This window comes from Euprymna scolopes, chromosome 17, assembly GCF_053919585.1.
Source record: "Euprymna scolopes isolate OS-2025 chromosome 17, ASM5391958v1, whole genome shotgun sequence".
NCBI lineage: Eukaryota > Metazoa > Mollusca > Cephalopoda > Sepiida > Sepiolidae > Euprymna > Euprymna scolopes.
Window position 1 is genome coordinate 65,625,053 of NC_136498.1, and position 16,144 is coordinate 65,641,196.

The following is a 16,144-nucleotide window of genomic DNA, read 5'->3' on the forward strand; positions in this document are numbered from 1 at the left end:
ATCGATAAGGACGCAAGAACATTAATCAGAGCCGTGGAAAATAACTTAGTACAATTTTGTAGAGCTATTTATATTCACAATAATATTATGAAAAGGAAAATTGAATTTTACAACTTCCGGTCGATTAATACTCTCTATTTACTACATATGCTCGCTTATTTGGCATTTATAAGCACCTAATTCTCTTCCTTAATTCTTCTGTTAATTGGTGGTGGCCTTGAGGTTGAATGCTAGCCTACGAAATGAACGATGACTTTGTAACTGGGTTCGAGTCTCCCAACCAGATGAAAGCCGAGTTAAGCAAAGTAAGTATTCCCATAGGCTTTTTTATTCGTATATGCTTTAATCACATAATATATACGTTAAAATATTCTATGGTAACGGATTGTTATTTTGGGGTAATAAATATATTTTATTGGTTTAAATTAGCCATAATTTGCAATTTATAGACTAAGTTTCTCTGTATTACTCTCACCCTCTCCCACTGTACCTTGTGTGCCAACGTGGTCTTATTCGTATTAGTAGAATTATTCAGGTTACTTTTTTATACAAAGGAGTCACCACTTACTAAAGCCTGGAGGCCACTGGAGGATAAGGGTTAATGAGTGTACGGTAGTCAAAGCGAACATGGCCTAGTAATTGTTAGCAGTGGGAATTTGGTAAATTGGATTACTTAGGGGGTGGCTCATCAAGAATTTGCTCGCGTTGGATTTGAAGACAGCCATATTGTTGTCAGTTGGAAAGCAGGAAAACGAAACAGAGTTCCATATGCGTGCAATTCTAAGAAAGAAACTTTGTTCATGGAATCTACGCTTAGGTACAGTCACCATTATGAAAAATAATAAAAATAATACATTCGTAGTAACCTTTAGTAGTAGTAATAGTATTAGTAGAAGTAAGTAGTAATCTGTAATGATAGGTATAAAGATTGTACGGCACAATTCCCGTTGACACACCGATTCTCGCCAGATCATCGAAGTTAACCAACGTTGAACCTGACCAGTATCAGAATAGGTGACCATTTGGAAAGGCGAAGCGCTGTATGTACACAAGGTAAAATACCAGGGTGAGAAACTGGCACAGTCTATCCTTTTCTCGAGGATAGATGTGACTATAGTAGTAGACACCCCATCTAGTGATGGCATCACGATAAAAAAATACCCTTAGTAACCCTGGTGAGGCATCAACTATCTAGATACCGACAAGGTTTGAATTACACTACAAACTCGCGTAGTGAGTTCAATCTCGGCTGCGGCCGCGTTAAATGGATGAATAAAGATTGTACATATTAAAAAAAAGAATAGGCATACGGCTCAAGAAATTCAGAATAGAATTGTCTGCAAGGATAAAGTACTTGGTAAAATTCAGTTGTGACACTCTTCTGGAGGTTGAAGGTTAAATATCCGGTGCACGCGATACTCAGAATATTACGAATTGCTTATGACTTCTACGTGGTCACGGTAAATGGAACAAACACGTGCTACATCCTGGGATAAAATAAAGTGTTCTCTTACAAATTCCGACGGAAAGATTATAGAGTCGGACAAGATAAACCTGAACGAGGTAAAATGTTAAACAGGTCGAAGCGTTGTGAAAATAACATTCAAGGATATAAATTACCAAATCGTTATCTAAAACAAAAATCAGAAACAACGTGTTCTTACATTATACAATCTCTAACACTCTGCCTTCTGAATGTATGTATGTATGTATGTATGTATGTATGTATGTATGTATGTATGTATGTATGTGGTCATGGTCTCGTGTGGACGTGTGTTAAAAGCACACAGATGTCTTAACGTCATACTGTGCAAATTAACCCCACGTCGTGACCACTGTCACGCAGACGGGATTCTGATGATAGGCGAGTGTCCTGCGCCGTATAACTGGACTTCCACTGCCTTGTGGGCCAACGTTCTTTAATCAAGGGCTAAGGGTGAGGTAACCCTGACAGAAACCTCCAGTGGAGCTTAAGCCCTGTAAGCTGCGGCATATATGACCCACCGACGAGTGGACTATGCTCTGGTGCCCAGTAACCTAAGTCCCAGTCATTGATCAAATGGCATGGTTGGTGGAGAGGGCTCCCGTAAGCCGTGGTGGAGACAACCTCTCTAGGAGAAGGAAAACTCTGATATAAAACCTGCGGCGACTGTTGCATCCAATGATGTTGACTTGCTCTTCTTTTTGGTTCAATGTGGCAGTTTAAAAAACATCAAGCACAGGCATTGCTTTATCTAAATTAGATACATATTTTAGCATCAGTGTGTATCTCGATATCAAAAAGGTTGGCTGTAGCCTAAAACGGAAAAACATTCAATAAAGTTGGCAAATATAGTTATGAACGTAAATGGCAATAACGGAACTGGAACTTCCAAGGCCTGGTCCAGTAGGTGTCACGGGGCTCCACAGCCTGGACCCGGTTGTCATCATGCTACTGCGAGGAAATATATGACAATGACCATCGGCTGTTGGAATGTGCGGACGCTGCTTGACTTGCCGTTAGCAATAACGCGTCCAGAGCATAGATCTGCTCTTGTATCTAAGGAACTTCAACGTTATGACATAGACATAGTTGCGCTGTCTGAGACCAGGCTGGCTGATGAGGGACAGTTTTCTGAGTTGGCTGGGGCCTACATCATTTTCTGGAGTGGTAGAGCAAATAGAAGTAATAAGGAATCAGATGTGGATTTTGCTATAAAGACATCAATTCTTTCTAGTCTGGATGTGAGTGACCGGATCATGACCATGAGGTTACCTCTGGTAAATGGTAGTTATACCACTTTTTTTAGTGTTTATTCACCAACTATGGATGCAACAGAAGATGAAAAGGTTGCTGTCTACCTTGCATCGTGCAGTGTAGTTAGACGCATCCCCTCTGCTGACAAGATCTTCATTCTTTGAGATTTTAATGCTAGGATGGAAAGAGATTTTGTAAACCCAGGATGTGCTGGATAAACACGGAGTGGGCAAGTGTAATAGCAATGGTCTGATGTTGTTGCAGTTTTGTTCGGAGATGGGTTTTAAAATCGGTAACACCGTGTTTCAGCAGAAGGACAAATACAAGACGACCTGAATGCATCCTGGTTCCAAACAATGACGCTTGATAAACTATGTGTTAATCAGAAAACGTGAGATGAGGTATATCTGCAGTGTTCGTGCCATGCGTGGTGCAGAGTGGTGGCCCGACCATCGGTTGGTCCGTGCAAAGGTTAAGTGCGTTGTGAAACCCAAGATGAGGGGACCTGGTGTGGTTATCCCAAAGCGACTTTATGTTTCCCGTCTAAGGGACAATATTGTGAGGGAGAAAATAGTTAAGGAGATGGAAGTGATTGACTGTGAAAACACTTGGCCTACTTTTAAGGAGTCTGTCTATGAGGTATGTGAGAGAGTATTAGGTTATTGTGAGCGTAAACATCAGGATTGGTTCAATGAGAATGATACTGAAATTCAGGCTCTGCTTGATTCAAAGTTCAGGGCGTGCATGCTTATCTCGTGGGTGATTTGATGGATGGTGAGCAAAATCGATTAAGGGTCAATTATAAGGCAATCAAACGTGAAATGCAGAGAAGGTTGCGAAACATGCAGGATGAATGGTGGAGGCAGAAAGCTGAGGAAATACAGCTTGCTTTGGATTCGAACAACATCAAATCTTATACAGCCTAATGCGTGCGGGTTACGGACCATCCAGATCACATATCACTCCTTTGCGCTCGAGAGACGGTGGGGATCTTCTTCGAGACGCTACCGACGTTCTTCATAGATGGAGGGAGCATTTCGATGACCTCCTGCACAGGCATTCATACGGTGATCAGGAGTTTGTTAGGTTGATTCCTAGCGATCTGGTCAAGGATATCTTGGCAGAGGTTCCCTCTCTCCAGGAGGTTGAAGCAGCTGTCCATAAGCTGAACAATGGAAAGTCTCCTGACCTGAATCATTTGCATGCAAAGATCTTTAAATGTTCTGGGCCGAAAATGATGCAGCACTTGGCGGACTTGTTGCAGACTGCTTGGCGGGATGAGTGTGTTCCGCAGGATTGGCGGGATGCATTGATGGTGGTGCTATACAAGGGGAAGTGTGCCAGAGAGGAATGTGGAAACTATCGGGGCATCTCTTTGCTGTCAGTAGTCAGTAAGGTGCTCTGTAGGATCATGCTAGACAGAATGCTGGAGCACATTGCCGACGATGTTTTGCCTGAGTCGCAGTGTGGGTTCAGATGTGGTCGAGGGACAGTGCATATGATTTTTACAGCCAGGCAACTACAGGAAAAATGTATAGAACAGCGAAAGGGTCTGTATCAGGTGTTCATCGATTTAACCAAGGCCTTTGATACAATCAATAGGAGTGCTTTGTGGGAGATTCTGAAAAAAGCTTGGCTGTCCTGGCAAGTTTGTAACCATTTTAAAGCTCTTCCACGATAATATCAACGTTGGGGGAAAACTGGCTCATCCTATTTCAGTAGAAAATGGTGTTAAGCAGGGAGACATTCCAGCACCCACACTCTGCTTTATATTTCACCATAGTCTTTCGAATGGCACTCGGGGTTGCTCTGATGGTATGTAGATTCGCTACCGAACTACTGGTGGTTGATCAACATTAGACGCTTCAATGCAAGTAGAAAAGTACTCACCAACATGATCCGTTACTTGCTCTATGCGGATGACTGTGATCTGGTGGCTCATACTTCTTTTCATTGTTTTGACTCTCGAGTATATATCCGACACCGTTAGACACAGTTAATCAATCGAGAACCATATCACTGTATGTAAAAACATATAAAATATTAACTGATATATACTCGAGAGTCAAAATAATGATAAGAATATTCTCTTGTTATATCTAACAATAGCACATATAATAATCCTTTATAACAAAAAAATCACCCTAAGCATTAATACTATGTAAGAAAAAGGGAAAGCGTGTGTGTGTGTGTGTGTGTGTGTGTGTGTGTGTGTGTGTGTGTGTGTGTGTGTGTGTGTGTGTGTAAGTGTATATGTCTGTATGTTTGATAAAACGTATTCGAAATAGATACGGCGAATGTCTTCCTGTGTTTGAAAATACGAACACCCATTTAGAAGAGCGACTGGTTCTAATGTTAATGTATACGTCGAACTGCTGATTGCCGTCTATTCCGTCATTCCGTTAAACAAAGCATGAAAGAGGAGCGTTTTTAATTCTATTTTTCACTCACGTTCACTCCCCAAAAGGCATATAGCCACTTGGACGTAAGGAGCTACTATTTGGAACCATGCATAAGAAAGATTAACAAGATTTTGGTTTACGTTACCTCTAAACTTCTGCGTATCAGTACAGCCAGGGAAACTGGTAACCGGAAGGGAATTCCAAAGTTTAGCTGTTCGAGGAAAGAAACTATTAGTCTGGAAATATTTTTGGAATTTAGGGACCTCAACAGTGAATGGGTGTGATTTTGTTGCTTAGTGGATTTGTCGAGGGTGCACAAATGGAATGAGTTCATCAGAGCACATTCCATAAAAATACTTGTAAGGCTGTCACAGGGATGCAACATTGCAGCGATATGACAGGAGTGTGTGCTTGGTTACCAAAGCGAGACCTATTAGATTGGAAACTCTTTTTTGGACTTTTTCCAGTTGGGAGAGACCAGTGGTAGATGCACCAGTCCATCTGTGACAACAATATTTCATGTATGAGCGAAGTGTAGACTTATAGAGATACAAAATACTCTCAGGTGTGAATAGTTTTCTAGCACGATAGCGGGAACTCACCATCATAGTAAGAACCTTCGCAATGTCCTTAATGTATTTATCCCAGTTCATATTTGTTATGAATGTTAAGCTGAAGAGTTTGAAGGAAGAATTCTCAGTTAGAGTGTTATTTGTCATGGATGTCAGCGGTTGAATAGGTTTCTTGTAATTGTTAAAGAAGAGCAGCTTAATCTTACTAGCATTAAATGTTACCATTCATTTACGACTCCATTCCACTACGGTTTGGAGGTCATTTTCTAAAGATTCCGCCATTGTCTGAGATTTGTGTACATTCGTTCTTTTATATAGCGTTGTACCATCAGAAAATATACCCATCTCGGACACAATATTATCAGGAAGGTCGTTAATGAATATCAAGAATAATAGTGGTCCAAGGAAAAACCCTAGGGTAATCCTGCACTAATGTGTTGCTGTTTGAATGTACATCGGTCAATGACAACCTGGATGGTCTTATTGCTTAAAAAGAATCTAATTATATTTAGAAATCGCCCACTTATACCGTGAGATTTAATTTTCATTAGCATCCCTTCGTTCGAAATGTTATCAATTTGTTTATTAAAGATTTAGTCTAACTTAATATGTTGTAAGTGACTGCATTTAAGAAGGCGACTAATTGTTTGGTTGCATATGGTTATATATGAATATTACCCATTTGTTTGGGTTCCGTATGAGGATTAATTTACTCAGAGTGAAGTATTTGCTACTACATATGCGCGATTACGTATTTGAGAGATTGATTTAAAAGAGATAAATTGTAATATTTATTAAACTGTAGCGAAATGTGCATATTCTTTGCGCGAAAACAGGCTGCAGTATTCGCTGGAAATAGTGAGTGTGAAAGATTTGCGTACGAATTGCCTAAGAGTTGCTTTACGTGTTTTGCTGTAATAATATCGGCACTATAGTGCGACATTATTATGGCAAAAACCGACTTCTTTATATGAATTAACAAGAACAAGAAACAATAATCACAAAACAAAAATAAAACACGAGCACAGTTTTATATCAAGGGAGGTTAAAATCTAGAACCTTAAAACCTTAACATTACCTATCATGTCTTATTCCTCGTGTTTTAACCTTTTTTTTTTGTTAAATACGGCTGGTATTATCCTAAATTAGCCTTTAAATAAGATGCCCCCAATCTAAAAACATAAGCTGACCTCACAAGTTGCATTATTGAAACGTAATTATAAGTTTAATCTCGAAGGTTCTATCGCGAGGAACCAAAAGCAAAAAAAAAAAATAAATAAATAAAATAATGAAAAAAAAAGTTAAAAGCATTTAACCCCCAGACCCACCACATCTCTTAAGTACCAGAATACCTCAAGCGTGCTAGCTACTTGTCAGTTTTCGAGATGACCTCGGAAGAAAGAGTCGGTACCTTCAGAGCTAAGTTAAAAACTTTATCCATAACTGTTGAAATATATCCTGCCTTAATTTTGCCAATTTTTGTGTATTATATATATTTTATTTATTTATCTTTGTTCTCTTATTGCAGTCTTACTAAAAATTGAAACTCCTTAACATTACCTATCATGTCTTATTACTCGTGTTTTAAACTTTTTTTTGTTAAATACGTCTGGTATTACCGTAAACTAGCCTTTAAATAAGATGCCCCATTATAAGTTTAATCTCGAAGGTTCTATCGCTAGGAACCAAAAGCAAAAAAAAAAAAAAAAAAAAAAACCCGCGGATTAATATGGGAGGGGAAACTATCGTCAAATTCTATTTTAAACTGGGAATGGGCAAAGGACTTAAACTAAGTAGATAAAAATAAGTCCCTCTTACCGTTTTTTTTAATGGAGAGTAGATAATGCAGTGGATGTGTTATCGGCAGCTCCAGTAACTCTCGCTTCACCTTTTTTTATCCTTCAGTCCTCATTTCTAATGAGTGATGTTTCTGACAAAGGGTGAAGAAAACGCTGCTTCCCAGGTTGGTAGTACTTCGTGAACAGTAGTCTGAGATGTCGGAAATTTTCTGTCTCTATGTCTATCCTTGCGGCCATGTCACTAGTAAGGGTGCTGGAGGTAAACGTTTTCATCTGGGCTGACGTTAACCGCCTGATAATCAGGGACCTGAACCTTGGATTAACCACTAAGGAGGCTGTCCTATCAGCAGGTGCAAAGTACTGGGGCTGCTGTATTGCCATTTGGTGAATGGATTCTGGACTATGCAGTAGTCTCTGGTGGGGCCTCTCGATGCCATACTAGTGGGTAATTGTTACGGCTTTACCTTATCATGTGCTACAAAAAAAATTCCTGTCTTTCCTCTCTTACTTTCCCTCTCTGTTCTGCTCTAACCAAGTATGCTTACCTGTTCCACAAACCCCAAAATCCTCAACATGAAATATCTCAAAAAAGAACACACGAATAAACCTAGAACCCCATCCTCCTACGTCGATCCCTACTACCATATCTCCTTCTCCAACATCAGGGATCTACATTCTAACCTTCCAGAGGTTGAAACCCAATTACAGGAGACGAAACTTGACATATTCTTTCTAAGCGAAACTGGAATAGGGCCGAGCACCTCCCTAGATGAGTTCATAATTAAAACCTAACATCTAAATCTAACCCCCAAGATCGCCACGGGCATGGAATATGTGCCTACATTAAAGATGGTTCCCATGTGGCAGGGATATCTCCAAAGAAGACCCTAATCTACCTTATATGTGCTTCCGGGTTGCACTTGCTTACACCACCGCATTTATATTTGCCCTCTATCGCCCCTACAACAGTGGAGTTACTGCCTTTAAGAGTATATCAGAAAAAATTGACCACATCCTGTCTGCTCATCCCTCGGCTAACATTCACATTTGCGGTGACTTCAATGTCCATAATGTGGAATGGCTAAGCCACGCAAATAAGACTGATGATGATGGGGAGGTTCTGTCATGATTTTGCCATTGCCTATGACCTCACTCAGATTGTCCGCGAGCCCACCCGTGTGCCCGATAGTACCAGTCAGTTCGAAAACCTCCTAGACCTTTTTCTATCCACTTCCCCTGAGCTATGCTCCTGTTCCGTTCTATCTCCTCTGGGATCCTCCGACCACTGCGTTGTATCAGTTAAGATAAAAATGAAATATAATAAATCTACAGACGTACCTCTCCACCGTACTGTATACCGATACTCTATTGCGGACTGGGATAGTTTCCGTACATTCATATCTGATCTCCCTCTCCATTCCATGTTTAAAAAGGATGTGTCCTCTATAGTATCAGATCTGACCGAATGGTTACTTGTAAGCATAGGCCAATTCATACCATTCAAAAAATTCCAACAAAAACCTAACAGCCAGCCATGGTTCTCCCCCGAATGTGCTGCTGCCATCGCACACAGAAATCACTTTTTCCATAGCTACCAACGTAATAGATGCACTGAAACTAAAGCTGCTTTAAGAACCGCCAGCAACTACTGTAAAAGAGTAATAAAAAATGCAAGAGAACTATATGCGCAATCCGTTATGTCCAAAGTAGCTGAGCAGCGGCTTGGTTCCCACCAGTTCTGGCAAATAGCAAAGAGGATCTTGAACAGAAACGTGCGCTCTATCCCAACCATTATCAATGGGCCAGAGGTCATCTCCACAGCATCCGACAAGGCCAAACTATTTGGCAAAAACTTTGCGGCAAATTCTACCCTGTGTGACGAAGGCCATCAACTCCCCATATTCCCTCCTATCACCTACAACACGCTATGCAACATACAAATATCTGTGCGTGAGGGCGCCAAGCTAATCAAGAACCTTGACTCCAGTAAAGCAACTGATCCCGACGGTATTCTAATTATAGTGTTAAAAAAATTACAACCAGAACTTGCCCCCATACTTTCCAAACTGTTAAAGCGTTGCCTTAAGGAGAAGTGCTTTCCAACACCCTGGAAAACCTCATCAGTATGCCCTGTATTTAAGAATTCAGGTGATAAGTCATCTCCCTCTCAGTACAGACCAATAAGTCTCCTGTGTGGCATGAGTAAGTTGCTGGAATCCACAATAAATAGAGAAGTAGTCAACCACCTCAGCAGAAATAACCTTCTTAGCGACACGCAATATGGTTTCCGCTCTGCTAGATCTACAGCAGATGTGCTTACGGTTATATCTCATAGGATTAGCGAACCTCTCGACAAAGGCTTCATTTCTAGGGCAATTGCTCTCGACATATTAAAGGCCTTCGATAAGGTTTGGCATAAAGGCCTACTACACAAGATTTCCAGCTACGGTATAACTGGAAATATTTTCTCTATCATTAATTCATTTCTCTCAGATAGGCTCATAAGAGTAGTTGTTGATGGGAAGAAATCAGAGTCCCACAGTATTAATGCTGGAGTCCCTCCGGAGTCCATACTGGGCCCAACTCTCTTCCTGATCTACATCAATGATCTCCCAAAACACATACTAAAATATTTCGTTGACATCTATGCTGATGACACGACCATCTATGGCAACACATCCAAGGCCGTAAATGATGATGTTCTCTCTGATTCTCTTTCCTCTGATCTTGAGCGTGTGGTACAGTGGGGAAAGAGGTGGCTGGTTACCTTTAATGCATCTAAGAATAAGCTCCTATCTCTACATCATAAACGCTCTGATCCCCATCAGACATCAATTGAAATGGATGGCTCTCGTCTAAGGGAGGTCCCAGGATTTGATAAGCTCCTGGGTTTGACCTTTACACCTGATCTTAAATGGAACACATACATCAAGTCTGTGGCCAAGGTCGCTAGGAAAATGGTGGGATCCTTCTACCGCTCCAGAATATATCTCACTAATGATGCAATTTTCTATCTGTATAAGAGCCAATAACGTCCAAAGATGGAGTACTGCTGCCACATCTGGGCGGAGCTGCTAAAAACAGCCTATCCTGCCTTGACGGAGTACAAAATAGACTCCGTGGCTTGGTGGGGGGGTGCCCTTTTCTCTACCCTGCAACCTCTTTCCCACAGAAGAGACGTAGCGAGCCTGTCATTGTTCTATCGTTATTTCCATGGCAGGTGCTCGTCTGAGTCCCCCCTCGCCAATCTTTCTCAAAAAACACCCGACTAGCTGAAACCACCGTCAATAATTTTCCCCACTCCCTATCTGTTCCTAAATCAAAACGTAGATAGCATGAACAAAACTTCTTTCTTAGAACTGCACGCCTGTGGAACTCTGTTCCGCTTGCCTGTTTCTCTCCCGACTTCAACCTGGATGTCTTCAAGACCAACACAAACAAATTCCTGATGAACCGCCCCCCCCCAAGTAATGACCCCTTACCAATTCTCCGATACTATTGCTACACTATTCCTTTGATTAGTGTACACGCAATAACCCTTATCCCTGAGTGGCCATTGGGCCTTGATAAGTGGTGAACTCCATGTAAAAAAAAAAGAAAGAAAGGCAAGTTAGTCAGTTGGAAATGGTGTTCAGACGACCAGTGTTAAATGAACTTAAAATAAGTCCATAACGAAATTCGTTATGTACACATTCTGAGATCACATTAATAATTTCACCAGCGAAAGTGATTCTTAATTGCAGATTTAATTTTTTAACTTTAATTTACGAGTGATAAAAAACAATAAAAATAAATGTATTATTATTATTATTATTATTATTATTATTATTATTATTATTATTATTATTATTATTATTATTATTATCATTATTATTATAACAATTATTATTATTATTTCCTTAACTTATTTTTAAATATCACGTGACTAACCTCCCGATTTAAAATGTGCTGAACATTTTTCTCAAATATTGTTTCCAATTTTTATTACGGACTTAACTTTTGTATAAGTAATATCGCCTGAAGAGGTATCTAGTTACTTATACCTGGCTGGCCGAAACATGTTCATGAATGTGTAGCGATATATAGAAATGTTCATTTAAAACAAATAAAAAGCACACACACACACACACACATATATATATATATATATATAATTACAAAAGCATTAATCATCATAAGAAGTAAAATGGTGATATTAATAAATTAAATTATTGATGCCTTACATAACAGTTTCGACCCAATACATTCTTAATGTGTGCGGTGTCTTTAAGTGGTTTTTGATGCAACGCAAACCAGTGGTGTCTCTAAATATCATGGCCATCCACCTTCTTTTCCGACTAACAAAAACAGATCAAGATAAATAAGCACTCCAAGACATGTTTTCTGTTCTTTTTTCACTTGCGTTAATTACAAAAACACAAGAACCGTCTGCAAACTGAATGGCCACGTTGTTTGCCGTTTCATGTAGGCGCTCCCTGTAACTTGACTTTCTATATTTGAATACAAAAAGTCTTCGTCTATTTTACGGATTGGGCAACATACAATGATTTCTAATCTACTAAAAAAATGTCTGCATAGGTAAAAAAAAGACAAAAGTTATTTATAGAACATATATATCAGGTGGGATAGGAAACCTTGCTTCAACAAAACCTGAAGGCGTCCCACAATTTTTCACTAAGAGCATTGCGCTTGTTCTTGGTCTTTTAAAGCGTTAAAGTTTGAATTTGTAATCTAATATCAGCAGTGCTTTTAATTAACAGTGTTTTTGATAATATATTACTTATACACACACACACACACACTTATATATGTATACATATATACATATATATATATATATATATATATATATATAATTTAGCTACACAGTTTTCTGCATTTCATCCACATAAGAATTTGTCAGGATAACATAAGGAATTGACGTTACCGCATAAATGCTGAAATTCAATGCATGAATTATTATATATCCTCATAAAATTTTATGTGGATATATGAAATAATAATAATAATAATAATAATAATAATAATAATAATAATAATAATAATAATAATAATAATAATCGGTTGCAACCACGCAAATTCTTTTGTCAAGTTTATCGAAAGAGGTCGAGAGTACTGGACATCTGAGGAGACTTGTTATCAGTAAGACTCCAGGGAACACTACAAATTGTTCTCAAAGCATAATGATATAATAATAATCAGGATCTTCAACCAGGATATATAAACGGAGACCTGTATAAGTGTGAAGAGAACTTGGACATTGGGGACGCTTTTTGCCACTCAAATTCCAGTAAAGACTAATGGCCACTGACAACGAGAAATCAATGGCAAGCAGCTGTTGCGATAATGCAAATTTATTTGCAAATGGTATCGAAAGCGGTGGGGAGTACTGGAAAATCTGGGTAGACTTGATGTCACTCAGCTTCCAGAGAACACTAGTATTACACCCTCGTCTGATTATATATATATATATATATATATATATATATATATATATATATATATATATATATATATATATATATATATATAAAATCAGAAGAGAATGTAATACTACGAATCTTTTAAAATTGTTTTTATTCATAAGTCAATTCTAAATCCATTAAAATACAAATTAATATATTTATCAGAATGTTGTATTTAAACACACTCAAATAACACATCAATTAATTATAAATATTTACTTTTTTTGGTCCCCCAACAAAACGAGGTGGGGACCTGTAAATTCACCCTTGTCCATTCGTCTGTCCGAACTTTTCTCTATTTCTACACCTTATAATTTTATGTAATTTTGTACAAACATTAAACATGATATGAGTAAAAAATAACAGAACGGATTTTCCGGGAAAACGCCGGTTGTCCGCCTCCTAGGGGGTACCTTTCGGGTTAAAATGGCTAAAATTGACACTTTTGTGCTTATTAAAAAAATTGTTACCTTGAATTTTTATAAAACTTTCTGAAAAGTTGTAATTAACTCATTTCTATAATTTTGTTTATCTATACTTCGCGACAACTATTCGGTGTACCCGTGGGTTCTTTTAGGGCTAATAAAAACACCCCATTTTTGCGACTATTTGACTATATTTGTCCAAAATTTTCTGTGTATGTCTATTTAGCAGCTTTGCATGGTGCTGAACTAAAATTTTAAATATGTTAAGGCTTGGGACTAAATGGGGGGGGGAGTGGCAAATACTGAACTTAGTCATTTTTTATGCCTCGTTCACTGTGCACTCACGGGGGATCAGGCATGCTTCACTTGTTTATTTATTTTCATATCTACAGATCTTGGTGCTTCATGCATTCGCAATCATCAGTGCAGGAAGGGACGAAGCCACGTTTTACTATTAGCAAGGAACAGTATATCTAGGCCACCGTAAACCGTCACAATAATCAAGAAAATTTTAACATTTATAAAGCCAAAAACAGATATAATTAAGATGATCTATAGCGGTCGACCGACCAAAAATCCCGACGACGCACAAGGCCAAAACTTCTTAAAAAAGCGAAATAATTATCAGTAATTATTTTTCATAACTACAGACAATAGTGTTTCATGCTTTCGCTATTGTCAGTGCGGGGAGTAACGATTGCATCTAATGGAAGTATACAAACCCCGCCACGAACGCACGTTTGACTCCATTAGCAAGGAACGTTGCCTTTGGACCACCTCAACCGCCACGATAATCAAGGGAAATTTAACATTTATATAGGCAAATGCATATATATATATATATATATATATATATATATATATATATATATATATATATATATATATATATATATATAAATATATATATATATAAATATATATATAAACACACACACACACACATATATATATATATATATATATATATATATATAAGGATTTAATTCGAATCGAGTATTTGAAGTGAATGCCTTACAAGGGGAAACCATAGAATGAAGTTGAATCGAGCTCGGAACGTCTTTCTGTAGCATTCGGCTACCTTAGCGGAATTCCGATCGATCGTAACGTTGTATTTAATCCACAAGTATAGCCATAAATAGTAAAATTCGTTTGTAAGTTACACTCATTGATTGATCCTGAGTGCGAAAGATTCTTTAAATACAATTTTGAATTAATTAGGAGTTCTACACAATTATAGTTGACAGATCGAGAACACGCTAAATAGATAAAAAATAAATAAAAGTCTCCTTTCAGAATCCCACGCAGATTTCCAAGTTCGATAATAAAAAAAAAAGATTTCCGAGTTCGAGAAAATACACCTGACGAAGCCCAGAGGTTACATCGACCGAAACGTTGCGCGAAGAACACTCAATACAAGAAGAATATTCCGAAGAATCCAAATAACACGCGTTGTCTCTGTATTATTTAAGATGTGCCATGCGTTGACTTGATAGCAACCGGAAGTAGTGTTGACCTCTGATAACTAGATGCTTTCAGAACCCGGTTTATGCCCGGATTTCAAATCAACTTCTTTCTGTCGAATTTATTTTTATTTTTTTTTTACTTTTGCATGTGTTGCTTGGAATATTTTTATTACCTGAATGTAAGAATAAAAAAGGTCAAACTTCAAACAGATTTCCAGCACCAGAGTTATAAATATAATATAAAATATATAAGCAAGGGCAAAAAAAAAAAAAAATGAAAAAAAAAAATCAAGGGAGTAAAATGAAAAAAGAAAAATAAACCAATAAAGAAACAAAACGAGGGTTTATGAGTATACCAGCTCAAGTCATTGTAGTGTTTATCCGAATAACGATAGAGTACTCCAAAAATAAAAATAAAACGACTTGGAAGTTCATATCCGGTGCATTCGAAAGTAGAATAATCCCGAAGGTAGTTTTTGATGTCTGTAAACGATCTGAAAATATTCCGATGAAAAAAATACACTTCTGGGTTCCTCGTTAAAAAATCTTCACGAAACAATCGTGAGTCAGTATTTAATCCGCATCAATTGTATGTTCATGCACATCAAGAGGTTTTTAAAAGATAGGATAATAATCCAAATAATAGCGTCCAATGCAATTATTGGGTTTAGCAAATAAGAAGTATAAATTCTAAAGAGAGAAATCCCGTACTATCATATCGTTCCAGATGAAAAGTATAGATAACTCAGAATTCATGAATTTCATAAAATGTGGTTTAGAAAAAAAAAGAATAGAAATGAACCAGTAGAAAAATCGAAAGACGTCAAAGTGGCTAAAAAAAAGAAAAAAAAAACGAAAATGAAGGAAACGAAAAATATTAAAAAAAAAAAAAAGAATAGTGAAAATCTGTTAATGGCAATGAAAGATTAAAATTTTAAAACTATAAAAAGGTAGAAACCAAAACATTAAAAAATAGAAAAAAAGAGAAAGAAAAAGAAAAAGAAAGAAAGAAAAAATGCAGAAATGGGATACAAGAGTTGGATATTATCAGGTGACCCCCCCCCTCGGAATGGAATCATTTGATGTGAGGAATATGGACCTTTCTGCCATTGTCTAGCGGAATGCATAATCTGACCCAGAAATATGTGAGAGGATATCGGTCAAAGGATTGAAACAATAGATAATAGGAAATGTTAAACATTCTAATGGAAAAATAATGTTTATATAAATCGTCACAAAGAGAAAGCATGGCAGTCGGTCAGAGAGAAGCAAAACTGT